The 19,972-nt window shown below is 40.6% G+C and overlaps 1 protein-coding gene across 6 annotated transcripts in view; it reads left to right on the top strand.

Moving 5' to 3' along the window:
* LOC148659095 (amyloid-beta A4 precursor protein-binding family A member 2-like) overlaps positions 1–19,972 on the top strand; it is an 88,899-nt gene that overhangs the window by 5,077 nt on the left and 63,850 nt on the right. For 4 of the 6 annotated variants that reach the window (XM_088641000.1, XM_088641004.1, XM_088641005.1 and 1 more), the window contains exon 2: positions 19,816–19,860. The exons of the other annotated variants lie outside the window; for them this stretch is intronic. The gene's annotated coding sequence lies outside the window, so the exon portion shown is untranslated. The remainder of the gene's footprint in view (positions 1–19,815; positions 19,861–19,972) is intronic. 6 annotated transcript variants of the gene reach the window in all.

Below are 19,972 nucleotides of genomic sequence, written 5' to 3' on the forward strand. Positions count from 1 at the left end.
TGTATTTATTCTTTTAAGTTGTGTTATTTGGTTTTTGTAGTTGTTTATAATGATGCCCATCATTCTGGGTGTTCAATAAGGTTATCTAAATAAATGCAGTAAGCCTAGTTTTAGTTCATAGCTTCTTTAGATGAGAATTGCCTGCGTGACGTTGGCCCTTATTGCATGATACTTCAGTCCCTTGGTCTTTTAGGGAGGGTGACTGGGTTGGCTTTTGAAAACTCCTAGACTACCACAGTAGAGTGTGTGGGTCCGCACGTGACCCTCTCATTCTTCAAAACAAGCAGATGTACCCATTAATGCTCAAGGGACAAACAAGTTGTTATTAGAGCTCTTAGGTAACTGTTGAACCAAAGGGCACTGTGGTTAAAAAACAGGCTGTTGAGATCTCAGTGGTGCTGATTTGTTCAGTATGAAAGTAAGAGTGTCATTATAAAGACTGCTGCATTTGCCCGCTAATGGAGCTCTAATAGGTAACTTCAAGATGATTCCTGAATGTTAGAAAAAGTCTGAGATGGAGAAAATGAGAGATTTGTGCCTTTTGTGTTTGAGAAAATTAACTGAATTCAATCCATTAGGGTTGTTTTCTAGTTTCTGTAGGTTTTTAAATCATCAGTGTTCACTGTATACACATTTGTTGTAGTTATTCTTACTACATGTCACCTTCAGCAGGAATTCCACTTGTCTTGATGTTTTATATACTGCCTATTAGTCCTGTTTATCCAGAAATCATATTTAGCATGAGACATTTTTTATCCCCGTCTAATCACAGTCTTCTGCTATCTCTTTGAAATTTGCATAGGGCATTTAGATAAAAGTGTGCCAGAGCTATAACGAGATCTTTAAGAGAAATACAGGCAGTAGCTTTTTGCAGTTTATATGCAAATAAAACAAACATATTAAAGTGACATTTAGCAGCAATGAGCTAATCTTCAAAATGCTGTGCGTCTTAAGTAATTCTAAATTAATCAAGAGGTTCTGCTCAAGTGCAAAAATAACATTTATTATTTTATTAAATAATATTTTAGCCATTTTACATTAAAATATTAAAATGTTAGAAAGAGTCATTGACATCTGCAGCAGAGTAATTTTGGGTGGAAGGGATTTAATTTGTTTTAGATTGACTGCAGTTAAACCAATTTTTGTCTTCCTCCCTGGAAAGCATTTTTTTCTGTTTTAGGAGTCTTATATAAAGGAGCAAGAAACTGCTTGTCCTGCAGTATAAAAAGCAACAGCAATTTTGGTGCATTCCTGGGCAATAGAAAAGCCTGCTTAATACTGATTCTAAGACCATTCCATAGGAAGACCTCATTATCTAAATTTGATACCAACGATTTGTGTGTTTGAGTAATTTTACAAATGCTGAGTACATAAATGTAGTCTACTATAATACGTTATGAGGAGCAGAAAATATTGGTTTTGTGGATGTGAATGTGCAGAATGATGATTCTGTGTGCCTTGTGTAAAAGCCTGTGGGAAGAACATGTTGCCTTCTGTGCCTTTTGCTCATTTAATCATTTTAATCATTGCTTGCTGTCTTATTTGCAGACGTCACTTGGGATTCTTTTTTTCATTTGCACCTTATAATGACATTTTCTAAATGCATTGTTTTTTTTTTCTTTTTGTAAATCGGTGTAGTTGTTCACGACAGTTTCCCTGTAATGTGTACCACCCACAATTCCATCTGCCCTTTATCAGAAAGTGGCCAGGTGTCCTGCCTCTATCAGGGACCCAGCATATGGCACAAGGTGAGACCACAAGCACAAACACTCACGGGGACATTTTGACAATTTGGTGACGCCACATAACCCAGGCAGCACATGTTTAGGAAGTACAAGGCAACTGGAACACCTGGAAAAACCTCATGTGCACATTGGGAGAACATTCAAACTCCAGATGTACAGCATCATAGCCAGGAGCTGGACCCAAGAGCTGTGAGGCAGCTGCCACAACACTGTCACCTCAATCCCATGCTTTTCAAAGCTGATAAAGAAAATCAATTTAATCTCTGTTTGTTTTCTTTTTCCTTTTGTAGTCTTGCCTCTTCAGAACAGGTTTCCTTCTGTCCTTCAGAAGCCCGTGTGCTTTTGTTCTGCCGCTAAGTGAATGAAGTTTATGAAAAGAAGTTCTTTGTGGAACCATATGACAGAAATACAAAATAATGCACTACCCCAAAAGTATTTCCTTTCTGATTCTATTCATGGATATGGCATGCAGTTTTATTTATCTTGCACGAGTAAACTGTAAAACACCTGTTCTTGTGTTTTTCTTTGGCACCCGTTTTGTTTTTAAAATGAAACCTCAAAGAAACAGCTTGTCAGGACATTAGAAAGCACTAATGAAACTTGTCAGCTGTAATTATACCCTGTCAGGAAGATCTGCTTATTTCTTTCATTGTCTTCATGCCTCTTTTTTGGGGATTTATAGTCTGGGCGTTGCTGAGGCAAGTACAGGCTGTTCTTTTACCAAGAGCCTTGGTGTCATTTGTAGGGTCCGGGAAAAATCAGAGAACAGTTTTGCTTCATAACTAACCAGATGTCATTGTTGAAACAAAACACTGTGTATTCTTGCACAGGGCTTGAATTTGTGTGGGAAAATGCCATTGGATTTCAAATCCAGTGCCTTAGTCTCTCACCCATCTCACCCATAGCTGTGATAGCTCACGGCCCGAATGTGATGGCTAATATTAATTAATCAGATTTCCTTAATTTTTGTGGTGGATTTTCTCAAGGTATCTGTTTCGCAGGATTAAGGTTTGAGTTTATGTAAGGGACAGGGATTAGAGTCAGCTTCATGAGTATTGGAGGTTGTTAAATGGAGCATTTTTCAACATAAAAACTACAGCATTTAATGTTTTAAAATTATTGTGAATGTGACAGCTTGCTTTCCTGATGTCACATGGGAAACATTTTTTTGAAAGTGGAGCCTTATTAAAGTGTATTTCATATGCTAAACACAAGTGGAAACATACTGGTACTGTGTACTGCCTCAGTGTAGTCCTCAAGATAGTAGCTGTACAGTCTATTAAAAGCATCAGTGATGCAAAATGTTCACTTTTAAGGATCTGCGATATTGACAGCAGCAAAATTTGCCACAAAGTATCTAAAATGTTTCTAAAGATATCTTTGTTTAAAGAGCTATTGCATTTATGTAGTCAAGGGGATTGTAATGTTAATGTGATCTTGTCAGTGCTGGTCTAAAACCTCAGGGTCATTGAGATTTCTGACTTTCTTAGTGGGACGTACGATTAGAGCCTTTATTGTATAAAACAATTCTCTGGGTCCTGGATGTTGTAAGTATACCAGATGGGACGATTATTAGCACAGCCTCTTAGAAGTGAGACAAACTCCAGTTCTTACAAGCAAATAGGATGCAGCAGAGAGTGCCGTTTTCCTGCACATCCCTTTCAAGTACAGTACTATAGCAGCCTGCTTTCACTGTAGCTTATAAACCTGTGGCCGAGATTTCTGAGAACTCACAGAACATGGTATCAGTGGGCTCCCTGCTGTCAGGAACAAACAGGGTTTCTGGTTATGAAGAGGCTGGAGTGGAACTGGTGCAGCTCTAGACCACGCAAGGTCATTGTGCGAGGTATATATAGCCCTGTTCCTTTTTTTTTCTTTAAAGCATGTGGAAGCTCAGAGCTGTCTCTGAATCTAGAATCCAGTGATTGGGTTACCTGGACAATTGTGCTAACCATTACAATCATAGCCCTAACCTTCCATTCACAGTGGAAATCTTTTTTTCCCCCTGAGTTGATGGCTCATTTCTAAAAGGGTGTATTTCAGGCGTCTGGTAAATTCATCTTCGTGCCCTGCTCTGTGCTTATTGTTGAACCCTTCTTTTCATAAGCGCTCCACAGTGCTTGGTGTGGTTCTCAAGAATTCCTGTGGTGTTTCTGTAGAAGAACCTTGAAATATGGCTTTCATCCGCGGGAAGAAGCTCTTTTGATGTGTGCTATTTCCAGACCCTGGCACAGTTTGTGATTCACTCCCACATCGCATGCAGGTCTTGCAGAGTATTCTTCACGATTCCCTTTCATTTGTGTGAAATTAACAAGTGTATCCTCCCTGCAACTGATTAAAGAGAATCAGAATCAGATTCCAGTTTTCTCTTTCGCTCACAATGAAATCGAACCTTGAATTAGGCTGTTTGATGGCTGTGTGAGTGAAGTGTGAGTTTCATAGGGATACATTTAATTTTGGCTCTTGAAATTCGTATTCCAAGTGTCTGCCAGAGGCAGGTGATTTGTATGTGTTAGTTACCTTCTTAATATCCTGTTTTTTAAATATCCTGCTAGGTTGAAGGCAGAGTCCTTGCTTCAAGCCACAAGGAGAGGCTCCGATTCCCCTTGGATCTGTTATCTGCTCTGCATGACTCATGGCTGTGGGGTAAAGCCCTCCTTTTACTACTCCCAGAATGACGCTGGGAAGGGCCTTTTCCTCTTGCTGAGCTGTACAAAGAAAGTGAGATCATGGCCACTCCCTTTTTCCTCTGTAAGAGACTGTTTTAATCGTATACACCCCCCTCCCCCAAAATGGATGTCAAGGTCAGTGTCGTCCTGGAATGGATGTACCCTTTAATACTTTGAATTATCTTGGAGAGTATACACACTACAGGCCTGATTGGGGTCTTAAATTAAAGAGAACACCTTGGCCATCCTGTCTGAACCTTTGGCTTTTTAACATGTCTTAACCCAGTACACACGCTAGAAATAAATAAGAGGAACAAAAACAGGAATAAAAACAAGCACATTTTATTGTCTTTCTTCAAAAGGCAATATCTCAAGTCGTGGCACACCTAGGATGTAGATTTGGCTGTCAGATTATACCTCACTCTTGCACGCAAGGAGGACATTTCAGTGCGGGTCAAATGGTGAAAGCAGTAGGTGACCTTAGAGATGCAGTTATTGCTTGAAACGGCCCCTCACTATGTGTGAGCCAGGCTTTTAAAAAGCCTTGCTGAATTTCAAAGAAAGTCTTTATCAGGGGCCTTAAAGCAAGAACAGCTCTTGCCACCATTTTCCACTGTAGCCACATAATTTGCTTGTTATTCCTGGAGTTATCTTCCAATATGTCCTTGTAATTTACGCAGAACGAGAATTTTATTGAATTTTCTAAGCCTTAAGTAACTTAAATTCTGCTAGCAGTGATCTGTGGGCTGTGTTTCATTCAGCGTCTATGAAGTGATAGCCAAACGTTATTTCAAATCCATGTGCATTAGCATTTAAATGAAGTAGCTCTATTTCTGTGAGTTTGGTCCATTGTCTACTTCTGAATGAGTTGGGCTAAAAAGTATCCAAATCCTTTACGAGTGAAAAAGCATTTCAGCCGAGCCTGCATAAATTATGAATTGTGGAAAGAAAGCAGTGCAGAGTGCATACAAGAAAGCTAGTTTTAATATTAGAGCATATTGCTTAATTCTTAAATTGAAGTCAGTGTACAGTAAGAAGACCAGCATAATTAGCTGGAAACTGGGCTTATTTAGTCTGCTGTGATTCATATCAATTAGTGTAGCTTCACCAGGTAAAACTGGCATTGTAAGTGTTGAAATCGATTCAGGTCAGTAAAACCATACTGAATGAAACCATGTCTGTATGCTGATTTTAATCATTCATAGCACAATGTTTATATTTTTCGTCAGCAAAGGAGAATTTCACATTTATCTTTCTCTTTTATTTCATATTTCCCAGTCCTAGTCCATTGGTTTGAGAGGAGCTTCTCAAGTGGTTTGCCGGGATAGCTGGACAACAGGATGTTAATGTCAGTCTTGGGGCCATATATATAATCATGAACTAAATGTGACACTCCTAGCAGTGGCTAATGATTACCCTTTGCAGATCAACAATAGTATCCATCTGAGCAGGTGATGAATTCAGAGACTGGCGGGAGGTCTCTTTATTGAAAAACCTCCCCAGATGAATAGATTTGATGGTGCATGCTGGGAAACCTGCTAAAAAGCAACAGGCCTATTACAAAAACCCCATTTAGTGAAACCTGTGATGACAATGATAATTAACTGTAGAACTGCTGCTCTTATATCATGATGCATTTTAACAATTAGTACTCTGAATATCAATTGCTTGCATTAGTCACTGTAGCATGTCCTAAATCACTTATAACTGTCAAGGTTACAGTAGGATATAGATACTTTTAGGCATAGAAAATCTTATATTGCACAAGGTTCTGGACAAATATAAATAATTTTCCCTTCATGTGACATCAAAAATATGGAGCGTTCCTTCAGACATCTGTATCTGGAGAAAATGATTTGGATGTAAGTAAGTTGTATTCTTACACAGTGAAAATCTGCAGCATAGCACATTGTGATTTGTCCTGTTTTATGGGGAACTCACAAATGCAATTTTTGTTCAATTCAATGTCTGTTGTACACTTAGACTAGAGCTGGCCTTTTCTTGAAATGCATGGATGTTTACCAAACAGATCTCTCCAAGTGCAGTTTTAGCTCTGTGATCACGGGTTCAAGCCTACTCCTCATCCTCTGCATGCATTCAAGAGTTTCATAGCTAATTGGCTCACAGATGTGGAGTAGGCTATTCCAAATTGGGTTGGTATAACAAACATAAAAGGCGAATCCACTTTAAAAAATATATATATTTTACTGTGAGTAACTCCGACCTCCATTTTCATCTTTACAGATATCAATATCACTGGAGATTTTCTCTGCTCCTCTGAGATATGCTGTAATTCATCATGCAAGCTGTATGATTGTAATACGCTACACACACTGGTCTACTACAGATATTTAGATTTTGCAGATGTGCAGGAAGCCGCCATTGCAGTTCAGAGTGTCTTGCCAACTCTTATCAATTTGAAAATATTTGCTAATGGCTTCACATAGTGGGAGAATGCGGTAACCATGTATTCTCAGTTTTAACGACCAGGTTTGCCACTGCTGTGCACAAGAAGTGAGGTAAATGAGAAAAACAGGACACTACAGAACTACATTTGTTTTAAAATCCAGGACAAAATGGTCTTTAAAGCAGTGCTCAAATTAAACCCACAGTTGCAGAAATCTCTCCTGTTTTTTGGTGGCTTTCTGGTTTGAGTGACAGGTTCTTGCCTTGGTCAATCTGGGTGCAATGCCCTTATTGTACCAGCAGGGTGTGCACTACAATCTATACTACACTACACTACAGCCTGAACCACTTTCACGGTGTATGGAGGTGAGTTACTGAGCTCATCAGTGACCTTGATGCATCTGTATTTACTGCTGTTCACGTAGACTGCATCATTCCAGGTCAGGAGATTCCAACTTCCTTTGTTTGGCACTGTTATGTCATTATCCCTTCTTACGGTACCAATTTATTCAGCAGCCTCTCATTAGCAAGTAGTGCTCTATGAGAAATCATATGACATTAGCATTTAGATGAAGTTAAATCTTTCATTTGTACTGAACGGGTTGGCTACAGAGGACTTTCCTGGTTTGAAATGTTTTCCTGTCTCTGAAGGAAGGGGAAGCAGTTGTACCGATGAAACTCTGTTTCAGTTTAGTGTTAGCAATGTTTCTTTCCAGTTCCAGTTCAGGTCAAGATAAAACTGTGATGTAAGCCGAACATGACATGCTGTAGTTGTGATCTGTACCTGTGCTTCGCAGGCTCTTCTTCTGAACGTACATGAATTTGTATTCATCTGCTTTAATTCCAAAAGCCTGGGCCACAGCATGGTCATTGTTTGGATTCCTTTGAAGGTCCTACAGTGTTTGAAATGGATTATTGATGCAGTTATTGTGATGAATAACTTCGAGTAATGACTAAAATACCGAATCATCGTACTTCCGAAACGAAGCTGAGGATTACAGAATCCGAAACCAAATTCATAAGTCTTCATGCCCAATACAATGCCACATATCTAGGAGTACTTCGCTCATATTGTTACTAAGTTTCAAATAGTCTATATTTCACTGCATTGATCACTGGTGTTTGTCAGCATATACAGTGGGTTCCAAGTGTAAACCACAGGGCCTTTTCTTGATCAGATGATACTGTACATCTCATCCTAGAGAGGTGATAAATAGTATTGTTTCTAACTTTTATGATCCCTTTCTGCTAGCACAACACAGGAGTGCCCAAGGTCATTGTTTTTTTCTTGACTGGGTTGTGATGGTCAATATTGGCTTGGATGTGGTTTCTGGGAAAAATGCATGGGTGTGGAATGGTCAGGATTGTCCCTTCTGTCTTACTCTTCTCTTACCAGTTCTTACAGACAAAAGCTGAAGAAGTCCTCACCTTTCCATTCGTTTCAGGACCATATTGAATGGGAAAATAAATGCATTATTTGTTCTGGGGCCTGGAGGTCAAATATTGAGAGGTTTTTTTGACAAGCTTCTCCAATGTTAATGTCTCCTCATGCACAGTTCAGACAGCAATTTCTGTTCTACCTTTTGTCCTTCCTTTGCAGTTATTTTAATTTATGTTTAAATTATTTGCCATGAATGGGTGGCACAGGGGCACGATGGTTAGTGCTGCATCGTCTAAGGTTTTGGGGTCCTGGGTATGATTCTGGAAGTGGGGAGCCTGCTATGTGTTCTTCCCAAGTTTGCATGGGTGTTCCATGTGGACTAATCTGATCTTAACCTTGGAGGCCCTCAGTCTGTTGTGAGCTGCCAAACACAGATGACTAGCATGACTTGCAGTATGACCCAGGCTCAAAGCTGTGATCATAGGGCTCAACCTGCGCTTGCACAAGCACCTTGACCGGGAAATCAGGCAAACCCACCTGTGAGAGATAGGGAAGGGGCGCCTCATCACAGTTGTGCTGAATAAGCGGTTGATCACAACCTTACAGCGAATGGCACTCAAATTTACCAGTTCATGAAGACCCTTACAAGTGATGTCTGTTGGAACTATTGCAGTAAAATACACACCTAACACACTGCTTACTGACCGGCACTAAAGATCTAAGTGAAAGTTACTGAAATCCAGAAGTTAAACTATGCAGTATACTGTATTTGGCTTAATCTGGATAGGTCTGACTACAGGATCTTTATTGTTATATGAAGGGTCAGGCAACATCCAGTTTGCAAGGCCCATCCCCTGTCACTTAAAACCTCTTACAGCGAGTGGAGCTCAAATATATTTGTTGATTATGGCAATCGCCAATATTACTGTCTTTTTAAAGATTTTATGTTGAAGATCATGTGACCTGTGGGCAGCGAGATGTCTTTGTCTAGACTGGAAGAGTACTGTCCTTTAAACTAAAAACCCATCTAAAAAATCTTTCAGCCTCCTTTTCCTGCTGCTGCTCTTCTTTCTCAGGTGTAGGGATAACACACTGTATTCTGACTCTTATCCCTGACTCGAGCTGGCTGGTTGGAAAAACTCTGTAGGCAGTGATGCTTCTTCTAGATGTGCCTTGTCCCTTCAGCACAAATGGCACAATGCAGCCCGTGCACTCATGTAACACTGAATGATCTTTTTTTTCCTTAGAAAATCTTTTCTTCTCCTGTTTTCCCGTTGCGATTGGAGATGAATGCCGATCAATCGTGAATAAGCAAATGGTTTTAATCAGCCCGACAGCTGGGAGTGAGCTCTGTGAGGTGGCTGGATGAGTTCCGAGATGAAATGAAAAGCAAACGTCCTGCATTTCAATGTTTTCCCCCTTCACTTTCTCTAAATGGGCGACGTGCTTTGAATTTTAATGCCTTGCGGGCTGTGGGAAGTGGCAACAGTGCTGCCCCCCCAGCTTTTTTTCTAATGGAAAGAGGATATTGATTGGCTGTGGTTTCGGTCTACAAACAACAGATATTAAAGGCTGCTCAGAACCGGCTCGGCCTCAGATGAAATCTCATTTAGTTGGTATCTTTAAAAACCATCTCGCTCCGGCTATTTTTTTAAAGAATAACTATCAGTATGGGACCAGCAGTTCTGTGCTGTCTTACTGTACCACATTCCCATTCTGTCCCAAGTGCATTGCTTTAGAAATATGGAAAGGTTTCAGTGGAGTTACTAATTGAAAGCCAATGACTGTTCCAAGATTCAGTTAATTTATAGTGCTGGACATTTATCTACAGAGCTATAAGTAGAAACAGCCCACACAGTGAATAAGTCTCAGCGTTAGATGTAAAAAAAAAAAAAAATTGTTTTCACATTGGGCTGAACTTTCATGGAAAACTGTAAATGTGTGCACACTAACAAAACTCAGTGATCAATTGGAGATATCATGGACTGAACTGGGTGTTTTATTTTATGAAAAGAAAAGACCACACCTTTGAGACTTTCTAAAATGTGTGGGAGATGGGAAAGTCCAGACGTAAAATACAGTAAACTTTTCCAATCTGAGACAGCAGAGTTTTCTTGCCTCACAGGTATACCTCTGTAAAGCCCTTTTGGGGATCACTCTTGGTAAAAGAAGGTTGTTGTGGTGATGGAGTGTTTATAAAGTTCAGGCTGATTGTTCACAGCTGTCGGAATAAACTTTCCTTGCTCTTGAAATTCAGATGATCTTCCACTTTTCACTCAGACTTCAGCACCATGGATAGTTCTGAGGAGAAATGTTTTGTTAATAAAGTGTATGGGGAAAAAAAGTGAACTGTGAAATCCTGATTAATCTTCAGTTTAGAGTTTTCACTTTGTAAAACGGATAATAGTTCATCTATGAGTACATTTATATTCAGGTGAAACAAATTACCTTCTACAAATAACCCCAGGGTTAAAGGTAGGTTTGAATAGTGTTCAGGATTAGGGTTTTATTAAGATAATTAATCTACAGTAGAGGTGGATTATCATATTTGGGTTGCTGTTAACACCTTAATTAACCCCCAATCTAAACATGATACAGGAATCAGAGTTGTACATGAGTTAAATATGCAATGCTGTCCATAGCTGGGCAGTCCAGTCAGTTCTGCTTGCCTTGCCTTATCTTTGTCAAATCTGGCCTTAGACTTGTGTGAAATGTTTAGTTTCTTTTAAAGCATCTCCCTTCATTATTTCCTCACTGGGTTACCCTTTCCAACGAGAATGTCAACTGTGCTTTAGGTTATCAGTTACTGCATTGATCTTGTAAACAAAGTGCCGAACGGATATGTCTTTAAATTTGTGGAACATGCTTTTTACCGGATTTAAGAGATTTGGTGAAACTTTATCAAAGTTCAAGTGCTATGTTTTGTTTTTTGTGTTGCCACTTTTATTTGTCGAGAAGCCTTCCTCTTTTTCAAAAGAAGTAAAAAAAAAATGCGGTCCGTGTGAGAAATAAGCACAGTGGTTAGTTTTGCTTCGGACTTGTAGATGAACTGGGGCACGTTTTCCCATCCCTTGCTGTGGCAAAGGAAGTTCTGTATTTTAGATACCGCCATTCTGCTTTGTGTTCAGGAGAAGAAGAAGAACAAAAAAAAAACCTTCAGAGGCACCTGAGCGTTTTCATGTGTAGCAGGGGGTCTACTTTTTAATCAGAACTGAAATTGATATCATTGGGTTCTGCGTGTCGCACAGCCAGACAGCTCTAAAATGAAATCATGGTAATGCAGGAAAAGGTTTTTTAGCAGGTGGAAAGAAGAATGTTCTGAAAGGAAGCAGGGAACATACTGGAGGAGGCAGGGGGGAAGCACTGTGAATTCTTTAATCCTCTGTAGAAAGACTGTGGAATTCCCCTGATCCCGAGGAAGCGGGTACAGATTTACCAGAGTCAGCAGTACTTCCTAATGAAATTAAATATTCCTAGCCACCAGGGCTGCTTTCTGCTGATAAGCGGCTAGGCATGTGGGGTCAAAACGTTCAGTCTGTACAGGCTGCTTGCATATAAACAATCAGAAAGGCCTTATGGGTGTTTGTAATTGATCATTCTGTAAAGTTTTTTTTCTCTCCTCTATTGAGTGGAATGAAATTTACCATTAAGTGGATCAGGCTGAATGACTGCTAGGGGCCCCGAAGGTGCAGGGAAAACAAAACTTGTTCAATAACAGTTTATACCGCCGACACGAAAGAAAGAGATGTCAAGAGATGTTTGTGCTCATCGCTTTGTGCATTATTACATACTGCATTAAAAAATAAGAGAAACAAACTGTGAAGAAGGACTCTGAAAATTCTGAAATCAATGGATGTGTTTGATCAGCAAATTACATAGAGGATGAATATCCACCTAGGGTTAGGGTTACAGTTTCTACCAAAGTTCAAAGGAAACAAAGCTTACCAAGTTTTTTAAACTGGCCAAAATAAGCATGTTTCAATAGTTTTATGGACACAACTGAAAAATTTTGGTAAAGTGTTTTGTGTAGTACTGCATAGCGTACTACCTACTGTAATGTCAATGAGAGAAAAAGTCAAAAAATAAAAATGTCAAAGAAACTCAAAGGTTCCATTAAAACATTAGTTCTCCTTGAACTAGAAACGCATTCATGTTGTTTACAGTCATCTAGCTTCAGTTATTCTCTAACACTAACCCTAACCCCATACATATAAGTGCTGATAATTGGCTAGCGCTTGAGGTACACCTTAATTCAATGGGTGTGTTTGATCAGCAAATCATATAGAGGGGAAATATCAAGTTAATAGAATGGACTTTGTGGTGATTTTGGAATGGGTGAAGCAAGATGTTTCAAGATTTGACATATTAAATGTCCTGACATGGCAACATCATTCTTGTTGTAGTAAAGAGAATACGGCACTGAATAGGGTCCACCTAGGGTTAGGGTTACAATTTCTACCGTAGTTTAAAGGAAACAAAGCTTACAAAGTTCTTTAAACTGGCCAAAATAAGTGTGTTTCCAGTCAATGTAGTGTCTTATGTCATTGACTGGAGAAGTGATCACCTAAAATGTCCAGGAAACATGAATTCTCCTTGAACTAAAAACACATTTAGTTTTACAGTCAAAAACATTCAATGTGTGAAATCTTGAAAATTATTGATTCACCCATTCCAAAATCACCTCGAAGTCACACTCTATTAACTTGATATTTCCCCTCTATATGATTTGCTGATCGAATACATCCATTGAAGGTGTAGCTGAAGCAAGTTTTCTGCTCTCATAAAGTATGTATGGGGTTAGGGTTAGGGTTAGAAAACCACTGACACCAGATGATTGTAAACAACGTGAATGCGTTGACGAGAAGCATTGAGTTTCTTTGACATTTTTAGTGTTTTACTTTTCTTGTCATTGACTTTAGTTATTAGGCTATGCAGTAATTCACAATACTGTAAATTTTTAGCAAAATTTTTCATTTTTGTTCATAAAAGCATTGAAACACGCTTTTTTTGAGCAATTTAAAGAATTTGATAGAAATTTTAACCCTAACCCTAGGTAGACCCCATTTGGTCCCCTATTCTCACTATTATAACAATTGATCAAAAAAAGCGTTTTTCTCCTTTAACTAAAAACACTTTCTCATTTTCAGAAAACGTCACTGACAAGCTGTTCATTTGCTGTACGTCCTATCAGTGGATCTGTAGCGAATGTAATGAAACGTAGCTGCCAATTATCTAAAGGTTGTTTTGAATTGCAGTATTGGCACTGTTCTATTCATAGAGACTTCCATCGATCCACACTTTTATCGAACACAGGAATAATTACATAAAACACTTTTTTTTTTAAATATTACAATTGACTTGACCTTTCTCACACCCCAATATGTACAATAAATGGTGCTGTCTAACTGCCATTGAGTTGACATAGTCAAGGGAGTGAGATCGCCTACAGTGAAGGAAGAAATGAGGTAGCATTTAAGCTTAATTTCACCAAAAGAGTACTGCAGCAGTATTCTGTAACTGTAATTGCACCAGATAGAACTGTGGAATAACAGTTGAGCAGTCTGAGCTGTTTCAATAAATTCCAGTGCTAAGATTATTGTTCTCAATTTGGTTTCAAGTGAAACAGGCTCTTGCATTAGAATCTGCAAATAATAAAAAGTAATTTGCAAGTTTCATTAAACAGATAATGACTTTAAAATAATGGAGGCAATAGCTCACTGTTTGTCACCCTTGATTTATTTTAATTTAATAAAACAGATTTTGTGGGTAGGATATAACTCTTTGAATGGTTGCTCTTGACAATACCTGATCAGAAGTATATCTCTTGTTATCTCGTTTATCAAACTTTTTCTGCTGGTGTGAAAGGTATCTAGATATTGCTCTTTTGTTTAAGTTGAGCTGGCAGTAGCTCCTGTTTCTGGTCCGACTAGCTGCGTTTGAGAACCAGATTTTTCTAATGCCGTGTGCCTTACACTGACTGTGGAACTGACAGTCCAAGGTGTTCTTGAATCAGGTGTTTAAATCCAGGTTTTACCATGTCTGCGCTACACACAGAATGCTTGCATAGACAATGTGCCCTAAGGCCTTTGTGTTTTTAGAGTGGGGTAGTCTGTGTTTGGGGTAACCACTAAATACCTTAGGAGTGAATGGGCGCTAGATTTTGTTTTTAATAATGCATGGTGGTTTTGAAGCATTGCACTGTGGCACTGTTTTGTAATTTCAGGGAATACGTTCATGTTGATGCGCAAACTGGTTTATTGATCCTAATAGCCAGTAGCTGATTGGCACGCCTGTGATCAATAGTTGAACAGGGCAGATAATGATGCAATTAAGCTGCATCCTCAGCCTTTTCAGAGACATGATATGCATATGAATGACAATACATGTACATATTTGGAAACATTATTTGCAACAATTACTGCTCTCTTTTTTCCCCCCAATGTTTTCTGTTCATAGATTACAGAGATAAACTATCTTTACAGCTACTTCAATCAAAGTCGTTTCAGCCTGTGTGTTACACAGAGGTAAAATTCCAGTGGCTTCCTCTTCCTGCCCACCTGTCTGAGGGCTGTGGTCATTTAGGTGCAGTGAGAGGGGGGGAGGGGGTCTGCGCATTTTGACCTTTCACCTCCCGGTCCGTGCAGCCTCTGGAGCGGTGCGGCTTTCTACGCTCCTATTGGAGCGATGGCTCGGATTATTTAAGATTAAAGTGATTTGGCGCAGGGGTAAGAACAGGTTTTTTCAGCATCATTTCCAATAGCTATGCAACAGATTTGCATTTATGCACCTGCCTACTCTTATCTCCTCCTGCACTTGCTGGTCTGTTTCTCTCCACGGCTGTCTGCTTATTAGCAGGCATCTGGAATGAGGAGCTGAGGAGCACGATGGGCTGTGGAGTTTCTTCCACTGCTGCCCAGTGTCAGCCCATCGTGACATTGCCTGCAGCGAGCTTACAATCCTTGACACACACCGTGCATGGGGAAAGCAGCTATACTGTCCCAGTGGTGGTGCGGGTGAATGGCAGCTATAGGGCAGGTTTGTTCCATTAGCAGGAGCACAGGAGTTGGGGCTGTTCAAAGGCATCGAGGTCCCAGTCAAGGCAGCAGGTAGCCTGGCCCTGTTCATCACCCGAGAGAACTATTACCTCAGAGATCTGTGGAGAGAAGGGAGGGAGGAAGCAGAAAATCTGTGGGAAATAGAGGGCATAGGTCAATATCTCAAGAAACTGTGAGAAACATTATCATTTTTAACTAAGAATGTGATTTGCACCAGAAAAAAAAGAAATTGTTGCTATGTAACTGGTACCGTGTCAAAATGTAATGAGATGTGATCATATATACTGTTTTAAGTATGTATATTAATGTAAAGCTTTCTAATTTGTGATGTCCTGAATTTTTTTTTGTGAAAAGAAAATAAAGTTCTTAAAAATCGAAATCAAGCCTCAACCGCCATCTTCATGGCTTTCCAGTTAAACTCACCGCAAAAGGCGAAACGGCTGATTTGTGGTTAAGAAAATGATTACCGGCTCATCAGGAAAAATCTTGGCCTGAAATGAATAATGCAAACGATGCATTTGTATCTCTTCAGGCCCAACTGTAATTAAAATTTACAAGAGAAGCTCTTTTTTTTGTCAGCTACCTGTAATCTTGTACACCGTGTTCAGGAAGGATATTGCCGAAAATGCTGCATCAGCTTGTTCCTGAGGCGAGCTTTCTTATCTGCAGCAGTGGAGTCACTGGAAATAATCAATTTGTTATATAGCTTTTTGTGAGGACTGAGGTTTGTGCATCAAGGAAAAAAAAAACTTTTCTTGAGGATTGATCCTGTTAAGCAGGGAAGAATTGGTCTAAAGTATTTGCATTTTAAATTGAATCTAACTGTGTTTCCTGTGTGGGGAGGCCTCAGTGAAGCTGAGTGATGATTTTTAGGGTGAGATCCCAAAGTTCAGTGACTGCATGCTGACTGGGGCGATGCAGGTTAGGGTGCAAAAGGCTGCAAACTATGATTTCTGCTATTTTGTACTGCACTTTGCCTCAGAGAGGCTCCCTAGCGGAAACTGCACCTTTCTCTGTCCTCTAGCTTTCTTTCTCAAAAGCATGGTTACGAGTTGCTGCTGCAGCTTCTGATTTCTCTAAGAGGCTACCTGCTTCATGCTACGTGAAGCACAGATAAAACCTTTGACCTTGTCTCCGGAAGAAGAGAGGGACAGGCCTGAGTTTCGTTCTTCCATTTTTACTGTAAACCTGTTCTCTGAGTGGGAAGTGAGTGTCCCTTTCTTTTTCCTCTTGAGATTTCTCTCCATGAAGGTTTGTGTCTGACACCCCAGTGTACATGTTATTCCCCACTACAGACCGGATATCATTTTTTATTGTTTTCTACTGCAGAGATCATGATTATCCTGTGGTATTCTGCTCTGGAGAGCCAGTCCAAGAATCAAAGGTTTTCACGCTCTCCCATTGACTGCATAAGATGTAGTCTTTTCTTTTATCATGTTTCAAGGGGGGCTTTAAAATCCAGATTACCTGATGTCTTTATCTTTAGATTTTGGCTTCATTTTTGTGTTCTCAGTTGTGCACCACAGGCTGGCCCGGGCTGCCCAATCAGACGTCCATACACCCACAGCCCAGAGTTACAGTAACACTGCTCATCGCTGTCCTTCTCCCTGATGGCTCTTGATTAGCCAGTTAACACACAGTAATGATGGCTTCCCCAGCAAACCTGTCACCCTGCCATTGTCCCACTGTCAGCCGCTTGGAATCACAAGAAAACGGGAGTCATGACATGCTTTTCCAACAGGCTGTTATTCTTCTACTTCTGTTTTTCATTCTTCCTCTCTGCGATCATTGTTAACAATTGTTTCCAAAATGCATACGGGCTTTGGGAGTTATTTAGATGGCTTTGAAATCCAGACTGAAGAAATGTGCACACATTTTGTAGAGGTCAGGGTAGACATTGACATGAGACTCAGGACAAGACCGTTCTCGCCACTTTCTCCGATCCAGCAGCACAAATACAGCATCAAAGCTGTAATTTCCACATAGTGCTGGTTTTGTAGTTAAACAAAAATATGGAAAATGTTGTGATTGTCCCGCTCTCATATTGGCACAGCTACCTTAGTAACGGAACTATATGATCCTTACCAGAATATACTACAAACAATCCACTCATTTTGTTTGCATGTCATCAATATCACGGTACATGTGTTCAAAAGAAAAGTTAAAACTGCTGTAAACTTTGCGATGTAAGATCGCCATGATAAAGGTTTTGGTTTCCAATCATTTTACTTTGTAATAATAATAATTGCTAACACTTTCTGGACACTCCACTCAAAGCGCTTTACAGGTAATGGGGACTCCCCTCCACCACCACCTGGATGATGCGACGGCAGCCATAGTGCACCAAAACGCTCCCCACACATCAGCTCTCAGTGGGGAGGAGAACAGAGTAATGAAGCCAGTTCATAGAGGGGGATTATTAGGAGGCCATGATTGGTAAGGGGCAATGGGAAATTTGGCCAAGACGCCGGGGTACACCCCTACTCTTTTCGAGAAACGCCCTGGGATTTTTAATGACCACAGAGAGTCAAGACCTCGGTTTTACATCTCATCCGAAGGACGGCGCCTGTTTACAGTATAGTGTCCCCATCATTATACTGGGGCATTAGGACCCACATGAGCCGCACGGTGAGCGCCCCCTGCTGGCCCCACTAACGCCTCTTCCAGCAGCAACCTTAGTTTTTCCCAGGAGGTCTCCCATCCAGGTACTGACCAGGCTCACACTTGCTTAGCTTCAGTGGGTTGCCAGTTGTGAGTTGCAGGGTGATATGGCTGCTGGCTAACTGCTTACAGTATTTATCCCCATGGTAAATCCATGGGTAATTCAGATACAGTGCATGTGTTGTGCTGTTGTGGTGTGTTTAACACAGGCAGTTGAAGCTCATGGGGTTTAGTGTGAATAGAGAGGATGCAGTGCTAAAGCTGGACTTGGCTGATTCTGCTATCTCCTGCAGCTTTGCAACCGGGACACTCCTTTGTTAACATTGGGCTAACCCAGTCCACCCTATACTGAAGACCAACCAATGGAAACAAGATCCCCTCAGACGGACTCTCAAATGCACCCACACACGGCCACAGAGCACAGCACCAGCAGCTCGCCCACATTGTGCTGATGGAGGGGGGTCAGGGAGCTGCACTGTACAGGTACAGGTACAGGAGGGTCAGTAGCCACTCTGTCCTGAAGTACTGAAGCTAGACTCACCCCGTCCTCAGTGGATCACAATCTCCACTATACTCAATGCAAAGCAACATGAGAGGCCACAGCAAATGGTACAGATAATGAGCCCGTTTCCATTTGCTTGACTTGTTCATTACAAGAGAATATGTGTTTGCTTCACTGCTCTGGAGCTGAAGTGATCTGTAGGTTAAACACATGTCTGGAGGCAAAGTCAAGTGTCATTTGGATGGTTTTTCTTCTCTAAGTGTGTTGATGCTCAAGGGCAGGGAATAGAGCACCAGGGGAATGACTCAGAAATCTGGTTTCATGTGCTGTGCACTGTGCATCTTTGCACTTTGCTCACTAACAGACCACAGAACAATTTTAAGGATATGATTTTTCAGGTTCTTTCCTTTAAATACTGGAGTTCTTCCAGTGCCGCGAAGATGGGTTGTGATGTGTCACTCTTTGCATGAAGAGAAAAGAGCAGAATTGAAACATAACTGGCGATCAGTCAACAGGAAGTGTTTTTTGTGCTAAAGACGTATCTGTTCGCAAAAGGAATCTAGTCTACCTCACCAAGTCCCAACCCTGTGTCATTATTGCAAGCTGTCTGGGCTAATCACTCCAGCAGGCCTCTTCATTAGGTGCTTATCTCTCAGCAAACATCTGTACGATTAACAAGGGCGTCCTGAGGCCAGTGCAGTGGGTAAGTGGCACCTCCTGTAGAAATTCATTATCGAGGTCGCTCGCCTGCTGTCACCCTCAGATGGGCCGGCCCTCCTCTACTGGGACACCCCATGGGCCAAGTGCCCTTATTACCCCAGTCGCAACTTCCCAGGGGCAGTACACACTGCGGAATGAAGAACTTTCCATGCAAAACAGGCTCATTAATTATGAAGCATCTTAGCAATACTGTGACTAATGATTTTATATTCATGACGCCCCTAGATTTGCTACACTTGTGCATGAGGTTATAACTGACATACTGTACTGGACAGTTTTATTTTTATTCTTGTGGGCTGCTGTCCCCAGAGTTTCAGGCCGTAATGTGTCTGAAGAAGCCTGCACAGCCAGTCAGCATTCTGTTTGATTTGTTCAGTTTTGATTTAATCCATAATGGTTTTTAAGAACTGGGCAGGGTTGTGTGATACAGGTAGGATGCCGTAAACAAATGTGTTTTGCTGGGGAATCAGTTTTGATGTAGTTCATTATATACTGTATAATAAATATTAACTTGCAAATCTGATCAGTACGTGCTCAGGTTTGACATATTTAAGGAGAAAAGCAAGAATCTATTGTGATGCTGTACTGTGTTCTGAACTATCCTTCAGCTCATAGACCACATTAAATAGAAATTCCTCTTCATAATTTTTAAAGACTTGTTTGACTTTTTTTCCAGGGGACATTTCAAGAAGAATCTGAAGCCTGCATACCACAGCTTTTGGTAAGAAAAGCTCCATCTGCAAATTTTTGCTCATTGAAATTGTGAAGACAAACTGCCCAGCAGTGAGGAATTTCAGATGTCTGCCCATCTAGAATGATGGGTGACCTGTGGT

This window comes from Lepisosteus platostomus, chromosome 7 (genome assembly GCF_059453375.1).
Source record: "Lepisosteus platostomus isolate fLepPlt1 chromosome 7, fLepPlt1.hap1, whole genome shotgun sequence".
NCBI lineage: Eukaryota > Metazoa > Chordata > Actinopteri > Semionotiformes > Lepisosteidae > Lepisosteus > Lepisosteus platostomus.